This window comes from Pristiophorus japonicus, chromosome 19, assembly GCF_044704955.1.
Source record: "Pristiophorus japonicus isolate sPriJap1 chromosome 19, sPriJap1.hap1, whole genome shotgun sequence".
NCBI lineage: Eukaryota > Metazoa > Chordata > Chondrichthyes > Pristiophoridae > Pristiophorus > Pristiophorus japonicus.
Window position 1 is genome coordinate 9,070,206 of NC_091995.1, and position 14,440 is coordinate 9,084,645.

Genomic DNA, 14,440 nt, shown 5'->3' on the forward strand with positions numbered 1-14,440 from the left:
TCCGCTGAGAGCTTGGCATCTTTTTACGTTCGGTCCATTGGGCCACCAGGGAGGGTTTCGGCCGAGCCAGCGACCTGGTACCCAAGAGGGGGGTACCAAGCTGCCTGTTGGCGGCCCGGCCGAACCCAGGGGCATAATTGTTGGGCCGACCTGGCAGTTGACCGACAAACAAAGTAAGATGGCCGCCGCGACAGTGCGCCCTCCCCTTTAATGGCGGCCACGCCACCATTTTGCACACTGTGCACTGTCAAAAAATGCTGTCAGGGGTACCGGCCGGCAGCCAGAAGATTATCTCAGCTGAATGTCGCTCGCGGGGCGGGATATCGGCGGTGTGCGCTCTGATGACGCACTGAGGAGGCTTTGGCAGCAACGGGGCAGAAGTGGGGGGGGGGAAGCGGAGTGGATATGGTCACCGCTGGGAAAAACCCTGAGGAGAATTTTGCACGTGTCGGTCAGTCCGGCCACAAGTCGGTGACCATTTAACGCCGCCCTCTGGCTGCTGTTCTCCGGCAGCCAGAGGCTTTATCAGGAGGCTGAATTTCGACCCCTAAACACAGAAAGTAAAGGTTGAGTGCGTTAGGGAATCGTTCAGTTGTAACAGAAACCACTGACTTTCCTTTTATTATAATCTACTCCCCCCCCCCCCCCCCCCCCACAACACACATACCTTGTACAATGCCACAGGTGATCGCCTAGTGCTAGGTCTGGGGCAGTTTTAACCTAACCCACCCGTCGGGAAATTGACGGGTTCAGGCGCAGCGCTGCTTTTTACACCCCATTGAATTTCGCGCTGACTGATGTGGAACGGGGGGCGTAAAACCCCATCCTATGGGATTTCCGCCGTGGGGCGATTCGGTTAAAATTTACAGCCATTAATCATCGCCACCTTCTCTTCTCTTCTTCAGCTGCACTCATGGATCTATTTGAGGGTAACACGTCTACTGAATCAGATATTTGGCGTCATGCAAAATCCAGAGGCAATCACAGGAACCAGTTGTGCTCCTGTTCTGGGTGGTTGAGTGCAGACTTCTGCTTGTTTTTAAGCCGTCTTTCCTGCAATATTAGTTTAACAAATATAATTGCTGTTGCTGAATTAAAGTGGTTCAAAGGGTGACCGAACAGGTCAGCCGCTGGAGGTGGGCCCAACTGTACAATGGTTGAACTCTGAAGGGGGAGTGGGGTTATAACTTTCGGATACAGCGCTACTCCACGACTTTTCTGAGTATGAATCTTCCCAGTCCCAGCTCAGTGGTGCTGATCTGCGCCGTAATTGTCTTGCTTTGTTTGATAAACCGATGTGGACACAAAACTCGCTTCAACTATCCTCCCACTCATCGGCACCCTGCATCAACTGGATCCGAAGAGACTTTATAAATCCCCGCTTGAGGTAAGATAGAACCACGGTCCACAGACCAGAAGGCAATTGCTGTCAGTAACACTGACGGCATGATTGCGAGTAATCTCCAAGACAGAACGTTTCCGCGAACAGTTTTGAGCCACAACTTTTCTGTTTTCATTTCCTAAAGTAATATTTGTACTGGTTATTTTGACATTCATAGCTATGGCTTGCATTGTACCATTGAACCGTTTTTTGCCTTTAAATAATACTGCGCAATGAGTATGTTAATTGTTAAAATAGCAAACATTAAAGTGGTAGTGTGAAATTTATTTGTCTTCTGTTTTAATGAATAAATGGCTTAAAATGGCCAGTCAAGGAAATGTATATTACATAGAATCCATTGCTGTATCTGGTTCTGGAGAATGAGCTGGGTCAAGTATAAGGGGTAATCTAAGGATAAGGGGTAAGCCATTTAGAACCGAGATGAGGAGAAACTTCTTCACCCAGGGAGTGGTGAACCTGTGGAATTCTCTACCACAGAAAGTTGTTGAGGCCAATTCACTAAATATATTCAAAAAGGAGTTAGATGTAGTCCTTACTACTAGGGGGATCAAGGGGTATGGCGAGAAAGCAGGAATGGGGTACTGAAGTTGCATGTTCAGCCATGAACTCATTGAATGGCGGTGCAGGCTCGAAGGGACGAATGGCCTACTCCTGCACCTATATTCTATGTTTCTAAGTAAAGGAAGTGTCAGCAGGGCAACATGTATGGAACAGTGAGCATAGTATCATAAGGTTTAGATTAGCTATGTAACAGGATTAGAGTAAAAAAAAATACTTAATTGGAGGAAAGCCAATTTTAGTGGTTGAGAATGGTAAATTGGAATCAAAGATTGGCAGGCAAAACTGTAATCGAACAATGGGCTGCCTTTAAAGAGGAGATAGAAACATAGAAAATAGGAGCAGGAGTAGGCCTTTTGGCCCTTCGAGTCTGCACCGCCATTCAATATGATCATGGCTGAGCCTCTATTTCAACACCATATTCCCGCTTTTTCCCCATACCCCTTGATGCCTTTTGTTTCTAGAAATCTATCTATCTCCCTCTTAAATATATTCAGTGACTTGGCCCCCAATGCCTTCTGTGGTAGAGAATTCCATAGGTTCTGAGTAAAGAAATTTCTCCTCATCTCGATCCTAAATTTCCTACACCGTATCCTGAGGCTGTTCGGGTACAGTCAAGGTACACTTCCAGGAGGGAGAAAGCTAGGGCAAATAAACTAGAGATCACTGGATGATGAAAGAGATAGAGAGTAAGATGAAACAGTAAAATGGGGTATATGTCACAAGAAATCTACAAAGGGATATAGACAGACTAAGTGAATGGGCAAACATTTGGCAGATGGAGTATAATGTGGGAAACTGTGAGCTTATCCACTTTGACAGAAAAAATAGAAAAGCAAATTATAATTTAAATGGCGAAAAATTGCAAAGTGCTGCAGTACAGAGGGACCTGGGGGTCCTTGTGCATGAAACACAAAATCATTATCAGCAGTCCCTCGAAATCGAGGAAGAATTGCTTCCACTCTAAAAGTGAGTTCTCAGGTGACTGTATAGTCCAATACGGGAATTACAGTCTCTGACACAGGTGGGACAGACAGTGGTTGAAGGAAAGTGTGGCTGGGGAGCTATCTGCGCTGGATTTCCGCATGCTCTTGGCGATGAGACTCGAGGTGCTCAGCACCCTCCTCTACTTTGGGCGGTCTTGGGCCAGGGACTCCCAGGTGCCGGTGGGGATGTTGCACTTTATCAAGGAGGCTGTGAGGGTGTTCTTGAAACATTTCCTCTGCCCACCTGGGGCTCGCTTGGTGTGTCGGAGCTCCGAGTAGATCATTTGCTTAGAGAGTCTCGTGTCGGGCATGTGGATGATGTGGCCCGCCCAACGGAGCTGGTCGACTGTGGTCAGTGCTTCAATGCTGGAGATGTTGGCCTGAGCGAGAACACTGACATTGGTACGTCTGTCCACCCAGGGGATTTGCAGATCTTGTGGAAGCAGCATTGGTGGTACTTCTCCAGCGCTTTGAGATGTCTGCTGTGTATAGTCCATGTCTATGAGCCATGTCTATAGGAGGGCGGTTATCACTACTAAGAAAAAGTTAGTGTGCAGGTACAGCAAGTGATCAGGAAGGCAAATGGAATGTTGGTCTTTATTGCAAGGGGGATGGAGCAGAGAAGTCCTGCTACAACTATACAGGGTATTGGTGAGGCCACACCTGGAGTACTGCATCCAGTTTTATTCTCCGTATTGAAGGAAGGATATACTTGCTTTGGAGGCTGTTCAGAGAAGTTTCACTAGGCTGATTCTGGAGATGAGGGGGTTGACTTATGAAGATAGGTTGAGTAGGTTGGCCCTATACTCACTGGAGTACAGAAGAATGAGAGGTGATCTTATCAAAAGATATAAGATAATGAGGGGGCTCAAAAAGGTGAATGCAGAGAGGATATTCTGCATAGGGGAAACTAAAACTAGGGGGCATAGTCTCAGAATAAGGGGCCGCCCATTTAAAACTGAGATGAGGAGGAATTTCTTCTCTCAGAGGGTTGCAAATCTGGAATTCTCTGTCCCAGAGACCTGTTGACGCTGGGTCATTGAATATATTTAAGGCGGAGATCGACAGATTTTTGAGCGATAAGGGAATAAAGGTGTTATGCTCATAACAAAGGATGAAACTGAGTACTGTGTACAATGAGCAAGTGTGACCTTAGCTCCTTTAATGCGACTCCAGAGTGCAGGTACCTCGTGGGTGGCCTGCTTATATACCGTGCTCCCAAGGGATGCTGAGATCCCTTGGGACTCCAACAGGTAAGCCCTGTTGGTAACACAGGTTACAAGGGTTTAAATACATAACATCACTCCCCCGTAAAGTCAACAGTACACTTATTTACAAGGTGAGATGATCTGGGGCTTTTCGCTCCCTTGTTGATTGTCTCGGTACAAATGCGGGTGTGGGTGAGTTGATCAATTCTTCACTGGGCTGTTGGGCAGCCGGCATTGCCGGGCTGCTGGGGATGGTGAGTTCAGCTTCGTGGTCAAACATGATGTCAGTTGCCACTTGTGTGTGTGTTGGAGGGTCAAAGTTGGTGGTGTCTGCTTCGGGTTGTTCGTAGCTGTTGATGAACCGCAATTTGATTTGGGCCAAATGTTTTCTGTACATTTGTCCATTGGTCAACTTAACCTGAAACACCCTACTCCCCTCTGGTTGTGACCGTGCCAGCAAGCCATTTGGGACCATGTCTATAATTGAGCACAAACACAGGATGATTGATCTCAATATCGTGTGACAAATTTGCGCGATCATGGTACACACTTTGTTGATGCCACTTGCCCTCCACGTGATCATGGAGATCAGAATAGACAAGAGAGAGCCTAGTTTTTAGTGCCTTTTTCATGAACAGCCCGGCTGGGGGAACCGCGGTGAGAGTGTGGGGTCTGGTGCGGTAGCTGAGCAGCACGCGGGACAGCCGGGTCTGCATGGAGCCTTCTGACACGCGTTTCAAGCTTTGCTTGATGGTCTGAACTGCCCGTTCTGCCTGACCGTTGGATGCAGGCTTGAACGGGGCATAGAAACATAGAAACATAGAAAATAGTTGCAGGAATAGGCCATTCGGCCCTTCGAGCCTGCACCACCATTCAATAAGATCATGGCTGATCATTCCCTCAGTATCCCTTTCCCGCTTTCTCTCCATAACCCTTGATCACTTTAGCCGTAAGGGCCATATCTAACTCCCTCTTGAATATTTCCAATGAACTGTCATCAACAACTCTCTGCGGCAGGGAATTCCACAGGTTAACAACTCTCTGAGTGAAGAAGTTTCTCCTCATCTCAAGCCTACCCCTTATCCAAAGACTGTGTCCCCTGGTTCTGGACTTCCCCATCATCGGGAACATTCTTCCTGCATCTAATCTGTCCAGTCCCGTCAGAAGCTTATAAGTTTCTATGAGATCCCCTCCCATCCTTCTAAACTCCAGTGTATAAAAGCCCAGTTGATCCAGTCTCTCCTCATATGTCAGTCCCGCCATCCCGGAAATCAGTCTGGTGAACCTTCGCTGCACTCCCTCAATAGCAAGAACGTCCTTCCTCAGATTACGAGACCAAAACTGAACACAATATTCCAGGTGAGGCCTCACCAAGGCCCTGTACAACTGCAGTAAGACCTCCCTGCTCCTATACTCAAATCTTGTAGCTATGAAGACCAACATACCATTTGCCTTCTTCACCGCCTACTGTACCTGTATGCCAACTTTCAATGACTGATGAACCATGACACCCAGGTCTCATTGCACCTTCTCCTTTCCTAATCTGCTATCATTCAAATAATATTTTGCCTTCATGTTTTTGCCCCCAAAGTGGATAACCTCGCATTTATCCACATTATACTGCATCTGCCATGCATTTGCCCACTCACCTAACATGTCCAAGTCACCCTGCAGTCTTTTAGCGTCCTCCTCACAGCTCACACCGCCACCCAGTTTAGTGTCATCCGCAAACTTGGAGATATTACACTCAATTCCTTCATCTAAATCATTAATGTATATTGTAAAGAGCTGGGGTCCCAGCACTGAGCCCTGCGGCACTCCACTAGTCACTGCCTGCCATTCTGAAAAGGACCCGTTTATCCCGACTCTGCTTCCGGTCTGCCAACCAGTTCTCTATCCACGTCAGTACATTACCCCTAATACCATGTGCTTTGATTTTGCACACCAATCTCTTGTGTGGGACCTTATCAAAAGCCTTTTGAAAGTCCAAATACACCACATCCACTGGTTCTCCCTTGTCCATGCTGCTCGTTAAATCCTCAAAAAATTCCAGAAAATTTGTCGAGCATGATTTCCCTTTCATTGGACCGATCCTATCACTGCTTTCCAAATGTGCTGCTATTTCATCTTTAATAATTGATTCCAACATTTTCCCCACTACTGATGTCAGGCTAACCGGTCTATAATTACCCATTTTCTCTCTCCCTCCTTTTTTAAACAATGGTGTTACATTAGCTACCCTCCAATCCATAGGAACTGATCCAGAGTCGATAGACTGTTGGAAAATAATCACCAATGCATCCACTATTTCTATGGCCACTTCCTTAAGTACTCTGGGATGCAGACTATCAGGCCCCGGGGATTTATCGGCCTTCAATCCCATCAATTTTCCTAACACAATTTCCCGTTTTATAAGGATATCCTTCAGTTCCTCCTTCTCACTAGACCCTCGGTCGCCTAGTATTTCCAGAAGGTTATTTGTGTCTTCCTTTGTGAAAACAGAATCAAAGTATTTGTTTATCTGGTCCGCCATTTCTTTGTTCTCCATTATAATTTCACCTGAGTCTGACTGCAAGGGACCCACGTTTGTTTTCATTAATGTGACATGTTTGATCCTGTTGCGGGTCATGAATTCCTTGAATTCAGCACTGGTGAAGCACGGCCCATTGTCGCTGACTAGGACATCAGGCAAACCGTGCGTGGCAAACATAGCTCGAAGGCTTTCAATTGTGGCCGTGGACATGCTTACAGACATAATCGCACATTCAATCCATTTTGAGTAAGCGTCCACGACAACCAAAAACATTTTGCCTAGAAATGGGCCTGCATAGTCCACGTGGATCCTTGACCACGGTTTGGAGGGCCACGACCAGAAACTTAGTGGTGCCTCTCTGGGTGCATTGCTCAACTGAGAGCAAGTGTTGCACTGGCGCACTCATGACTCTAAATCTGAGTCGGTGCCTGGCCACCACACGTGGGATCTGGCTATGGCTTTCATTATTACAATGCCCGGGCGGGTGCAGTGCAGTTCACAAATGAACGTATCTCTTCCTTTCTTGGGCAAGACCAAGCGATTGCCCCTCAACAGACAGTCCGCCTGCAGGGACATATCGTCTTTGCGCCTGTGGAACTGCTTCATCACCTCCTGCAGCTCTGCTGGGACACCGGACCAGCTCCCATGGAGGACACAGTGTTTTACCAAGGACAGTAAAGGATCCTGGCTGGTCCAGGTCCTGATCTGGCAGGCCGTAACGGGGGACTTTCCTTTCTCGAATGTTTCCATGACCATGAGCCAGTCCGCCGGCTGCGCCATTTCCACCCCGGTGATGGGCAATGGCAGCTGACTGAGAGCATCTGCGCAGTTCTCTGTGCCCGGTCTGTGACGGATTACATAGTTGTATGCCAACAGCGTGAGCGCCCATCTTTGGATATGGCAGAGGCATTGGTGTTAATGCCTTTGCTCTCAGAGAACAGCGATATGAGCGGTTTGTGGTCAGTTTCAAGCTCAAACTTGAGGCCAAATAAGTACTGGTGCATTTTTTTACCCCGTAAACGCACACCAGAGCCTCTTTTTCAATCATGCTGTAGGCCCTTTCGGCCTTGGACAAACTACTGGACACATACGCGACCGGTTGCAAAATCCCCGATTCGTTAGCCTGTTGTAACACACACCTGACCCCGTGTGGCGACACATCGCAAGCTAGCACTAATCGTTTACAAGGGTTATACAGGACAAGCAGTTTGTTTAAACACAACAGATTTCTGGCTTTCTTAAAGGCAGCCTCTTGTGAATTCCCCCATAACCAGTCATCTCCCTTGCGCAGTAGCACAAGTAGGGATTCTAGCAGGGTGTTTAACCTCGGTGGGAAATTACCGAAATAGTTAAGGAGTCCCGGGAACGACTGCAGCTCCATCACATTCTGTGGTCTCGTCGCATTCTTGATGGCTTCCATCTTGGTGTCGGTGGGTCTGATGCCGTCTGCTGCAATTCTTCTTCCCAAGAACTCGACCTCCTGTCCCAGGAAAACACACTTCGAGCGTTTCAACCTGAGCCCCACGCGATCCTACCGACTAAGAACCTCTTCCAGGTTCTTCAAGTGCTCAATGGTGTCCCGACCTGTAACCAGTATGCCATCCTGGAAAACCATGGTGCGAGGAACCGACTTTAGCAGGCTCTCCATGTTCCATTGGAAGATCGCCGCGGCCGACCGAATCTCGAATGGGCACTGGTTATAGATGAACAGACGTGTTGATGCAGTTGAGGCCTTTCGAGGACTCTTCCAGCTCCTGCATCATGTAGGTCGAGGTCAGGTCCAATTGGGTGAATGTCTTCCCTCCAGCCAGGGTTGCAAATAGGTCGTCTGCCTTGGGTAGCGGTTACTGGTCCTGTAGCGACAAACGGTTAATCGTTACTTTATAGTCCCCACAAATTCTAACTGCACCGTCCTCTTTATGTACCGGAACAATCGGACCAGCCCACTTGTTGAATTCCACCGGCACGATGATGCCTTCTCGCTGCAGCCTGTCCAGCTCAATTTCTACTTTCTCACGCATCATGTACAGTACCGCCTGTGCCTTGTGGTGGATGTGTCGCATACCGGGAACCAAATGGATTTGCACTTCTGCCCCCGAGAAGCTTTCAATGCCAGGCTCGAACAACGATGGGAACTTGCTCAGAACTTGGGCACATGAGGCATATTCGACGGATCAAAGCGCTCGGATGTCATCCCAGTTCCAGCAGATTTTTCCCAGCCAGCTTCTGCCAAGCAATGTGGAGCCATCCCCTGGCACAAACCATAGCGGGAGTTCGTGTACTGCTCCATCATAGGAGACTGACTTCTGCATTGTCAATTACAGGGATTAGTCCCTTGGTGTAAGTCCTTAGTTTGGTGTGAATGGGGCTGAGCTTGGGCCTGTGTGCCTTTTTGCCCCACAGCCTGTCGAAGGCCTTTTTACTCATTATGGACTGACTTGCCCCATGTCCAGCTCCATAGATACTGGAATGCCGTTCAGTTCAACTTTCAACATTATTGGTGGTGAATGTGTGTACCCCGTACACTTCTGCCTCCTCGGTATAAGTCTCCAATTCAGCCTGATCCCCAGTGGATCGATGTTCCTCTGCAACGTGGTGGTTTGCAGGGTTTGCAGGGTTTGCAGCTCGCCTGCACATTCGCTGGTGGTGTCCCATTGTTCTGCAGCCGTTGCACACATAGTGCTTAAAGCGGCATTGATGGGGCTGATGATCACCTCCACAGCGCCAACAAGGTGTTAACTGCCTCGCATTAACGATTGATGGCCGACTCTGGGTCATCTGAGGTCGGGCCGCAACATCCGGCGTGTACGTTCTGCCATGTACATTTCTGCTCGAAACCGACGTTACTTTGTGCACAGTACTGGCCAAAACTTCTTTCCTCTGTGAAATCTGTTTGGTGTTGTCGCTGGTGGACATAAGTGCCTGGGCTATCGTTAAGGCTTTACTTAGATTCGGAGTTTCTACAGTCAACAGTTTACGAAGGATTGTCTCATGGCCAATGCCCAGTACAAAAAAGTCTCTGAGCATTTGTTCAAGGAATCCATCAAATTCACAATGTCCTGCCAGGCGCCTTAGTTTGGCGACATAGCTCGCCACTTCCTGGCCCTCTGATCATTGACACGTGTAGAACCAATATCGCGCCATCAAAACGCTTTCCTTAGGATTTAGGTGCCCCCGGACAGGGTACACAATTCTTCGTAGGATTCCCCTGTTGGTTTTGCCGGAGCTAGGAGATTCTTCATGAGGCCATAGGTTATTGCCCCACTGAAAGTTAGGAGGATCGCCCTTCATTTGGCGGTGCTCTCATTCCCTTCCAGCTCATTGGCCACAAAGTATTGGTCAAGTCTCTCCATAAAGGCCTCCCAATCGTTCCCTTCTGAGAACTTCTCCAGGACACCAACTGTTCTTTGCATTTTCACGCGGTTGTTCATTACCTCATCGCCAATTGTTATGCTCATAACAAAGGATGAAACTGAGTGCTGTGTACAATGAGCAAGTGTGACCTTAGCTCCTTTAATGCGACTCCAGAGTGCAGGTACCTCGTGGGTGGCCTGCTTATATACCGTGCTCCCAAGGGATGCTGGGATCCCTTGGGACTCCAACAGGTAGGCCCTCTGGTGGTAGTGTAATACAGGTTACAAGGAGTTAAATACATTACATAAAAGGTTTATGGGGAACGGGAGCTGAGTCCATGATCAGATCAGCCATGATCTTATTAAATGGCAGAGCAGGTTCGAGGGGCCAGGTGGCCTACTCCTGCTCCTATTTCTTATGTTCTTATATCAAGTTGAGAATACACGTGAGAACCAGGCTGAATATAGAACTTTCAGAGGGGAAGTGAAAAAGGAAATAAGAGGGGCAAAGAGAGAATGTGAGATCAAATTGGAAGCTAACATAAAAGGGAATTAACAATTCTTCTATCGGTATATGTAATAAATGGGTAGTAAGCGGGAAGTTGGGCCGATTAGGGACTAAAATGGAGACCTCTGCATGGCTGAGTACTTTGCATCAGTCTTTACCAAGGAAGAAGATGGCCAAAGTCATAGTGAAAGAGGAGGTAGTTGAGAAACTGGAGGGGATAAAAATTGATGAGGAGGTACTAGAAAGGCTGGCTGTACTTAAAGTAGATAAAGTAGACTGTACTTGAAGTAGGATGCTCAGGGACGCAAACGTGGAAATTGCAGAGGTACTGGCCATAATCTTCCAATCCTCCTTGTTCAAAAAAGGGCGCAAGGATAAACCCAGCAGCTATAGGATGGTCAGTTTAACCTCAGTCGTGTGGAAGCTCTTAGAAATGATAATCAGGGACAAAATTAACAGTCATTTGGACAAGTATGGATTAATGAAGGAACGCCAGCACGGATTTGCAAAACCAACTTGATTGAGTTTTTTGATGAGGTAACAGAGAGGGTTGATGAGAGCAGTGTGGTTGATGTACTGTACATGGATTTCCAAAAGGTATTTGATAAAGTGCCACATAATTAGCTTGCCAGCAAAGTTGAAGCCCATGGAATAAAAGGCAGCATGGATATGAAATTTGCTAAGTGACAGGAAACAGAAGGGTGTGGTGAACGGTTGTTTTTTGGACTGGAGGAAGTGGTGTTCCCCAGCGGTTGCTTTTTTGGATATATATTAATGACAGACTTGGGTGTACAGGGCACAATTTCAAACTTTGCAGATGACACAAAACTTAGAAGTATAGTGAACAGTGAGGAGGATAGTGATAGACTGCAAGAAGACATAGACAGGCTGGTGGAAGGGGCAGAAGAAATTTAACGCAGAAAAGTACAAAGTGATACATTTTGGTAGGAAGAATAAGGAGAAGCAATATAAACTAAAGGGTACAATTCCAAAGTGGGTGCATGAACAGAGAGACCTGGGGGACATTTGTACAAATCGTTCAAGGTGACAGAGCAGGTTGAGAAAGCGGTTAAAAAAAAGCAGACGAGATCATGGGCTTCATGAATAGACGCACAGAGTACAAAAGCAAGGAAGTTATGATAAACCTTTATAAAACAGTAGTTTGGCCTCAACTGGAGTATTGTGTCCAATTCTGGGCACCACACTTTAGGAAGGATGTGAAGGCCTTAGAGAGGGTGCAGAAAAGATTTATGAGAATGATTCCAGGGATGAGGGACTCCAGTTACGTGGATAGACTGGAGAAGCTGGGGTTGTTCTCCTTAGAGCAGAGAAGGTTGAGAGGAGATTTGATAGAGGTGTACAAAATCATGAGGGGTCTGGACAAGATAGAGAGAAACTGTTCCCATTGGCAGAAGGGTCGGGAACCAGAGGACACAGATTTAAGGTGATTGGCAGAAGAACCAAAGGCGACATGAGGGAAAACCTTTTTACGCAGCGAGTGGTTAGGATCTGGAATGCACTGCCTGAAAGGGTGTAGGAGGCAGACTTAATTGTGGCTTTCAAAAGGAAATGGGATAATTACCTGAAGGAAAAAAAAATTGCAGGACTATGGGGAAAGGGCAGGGGAGTGGGACTAGCTGATATGCTCTTGCAGAGAGCCGGCACGGGCTCGACGGGCCGAATGGTCTCCTCCTGTGCTGTAACTATTCTACAATTCTATGATTCTATGAGCCTGTTAGCTGTGGTTCAGTTGGTAGCACGCTCGCCTCTGAGTTAGAAGATTATGGACTCAAGTTCCACTCCAGAGGCTTGAGCACAGAAAATCCAGGCTGACACTCCAGTGCAGAACTGAGGGAGCACTGCACTGTCGCAGGTGCCGTCTTTTGGATAAGGCATACAACCAGGTCCCATCTGCCCTCTCAGGTCGATGTAAAAGATCCCACGGCACTATTTCGAAGAAGGGCAAGGGAGTTATCCCCGGTGTCCTGGCCAATGTTTATCTCTCAAATAACATAACAAAAACAGATTATCTGGTCATTACATTGCTGTTTGCAGGCGCAAATTGGCTGCCAAGTTTCCCACATAACAACAGTGACTACATCTCAAAAGTACTTCATTGGCTGTAAAGCACTTTGGGACGTCCGGTGGTCCTTAAAGACGCTGTAGAAATGCAAGTCTTTTGTCCTTCTAATCCCTCTTCATCTTACCCCATCAACATATCCTTCTGGTCTTTTCTCCCACATGTACTTACTTAGCTTCTTCTTAAATGCATTTTTGTTATTCATCTCAACCACTCCTTTTGTTGGTGAAATCCACATTCTAACCACTCTCTGGATAAAGAAGTTTCTCTTGAATTCCCTATTGGATGTATGGGTCTATCTTGTATTTATGGCCCTTGGTTTTGATACCCCGCCGCCCGCCTCAAATGGAAACATCTTCTTTACATCTATCCTATCGAACCCTTTCATAATCTTAAAGACCTCTGTCAGGCCAATTCTCAGTCTTCTATTTACTCGAGCAAAGAGCCCCAGTCTGTTCAGTCTTTCCTGACAGGTAAAACCTGGTTCTGGTATCATTCTTGTACATTTTGGGGGGGCTTTCTCCGATGCTTCTATATCCTTTTTGTAATATGCAGAGAATGGGTGGGGAACTTTAACCCCATAAAACAGGTGGTTGAAAAGGTGACAACCTGAATCCTGCCCCCAACCCATCCACTTTCAGTTTTAATGGAGTTGCAACAAGGGGGCGGGCAGCCAACCTCCTCCCAGGAGGAGGGTTGGCCCTTTAAATATTATAATGAGGTTGTGTGCCTCAATTTGAATCTCCATTTTAAATTTAACTTTGTCGCCCGGGTTTCCCGAGTCTTGGGGAAAGGGAGACGAGGACTCCTGGGTCCAGGAGATAAGTGCCTTTCCACCTACTGCCTTGCCAAGCCCCCCTGACCCTTCCGATCTCCCCATAACCTCCCCACCGAGGCCTCTGATCTCCCCCATGAGGCTTACGACCATCTCCCCCCTCCCTCCGCCGCCATGAGGTCTCCGATCCCCTATCCCCCCCCAAGGCCCTCCTCGGGCCCATCGATCCTGGGCCCATCGCCTTCCAACAACCCCCCCCGTCCCCAAGATCCCGGCCTTGCAACCCACCCTGCTGCCTATCCGTACCCCGCCGATTCCAGCCTTCCAGCCCCCACTCCGATCCCGGCCTTCTGACAAAATGTGAATCAGGCCCTGCCGTTAAATTCGGTAGGGCCTGAGGGAAACTCGTTTTCCCAGGTTTCCCGACTGTAATGGGTTCTTTGCTTAAGAATTCATAGCAACACATTGTTAAACCAACTGCTTCTTAATAGCAATCACACTACACATTATCAGTTCAGTTTAACAATCACACGACACATTGCAGGCTCACAACCACCTGCCTCATCGTGAATCCCCCCCGAATCCAACTGGCTGGGGTTTTATTGACTCTTGTGAACATCACGTGACTGGCTAAGCCACTCCCAACTAAGCCATTCCCAACTCAACAGCTCCACCAACCTGTGAACATACTCACAGGTATATACATTACACCGACCACAATCCAGCTTCCTTGTTCCCTCCGGGAGTTCGAAGCCCTGATGAAAGAGCGCAGAGTTCGGGAGGTGGGGAGGAGGAGCAGCAGTTTGGGAGTTCGAGGCCCTGATAAAAGGGCGCAGAGTTCGGGAGGAGGGGAGGAGGAGCAGCAGTTTGGGAGCGGGAGATCGAGGCCGAAGGTAAAACAAAGAAGTAAAAAGAAATCAAGTGTGACATCACAGCCAAGAGGGTAAGTGATTGGCTGGTTGATTGGTGAGTAGTTTTACTTTTTTCATTTTCTTTTCTTTTTCGTATCAGTAAGAAACCTTTGGCATTGTTGCCAA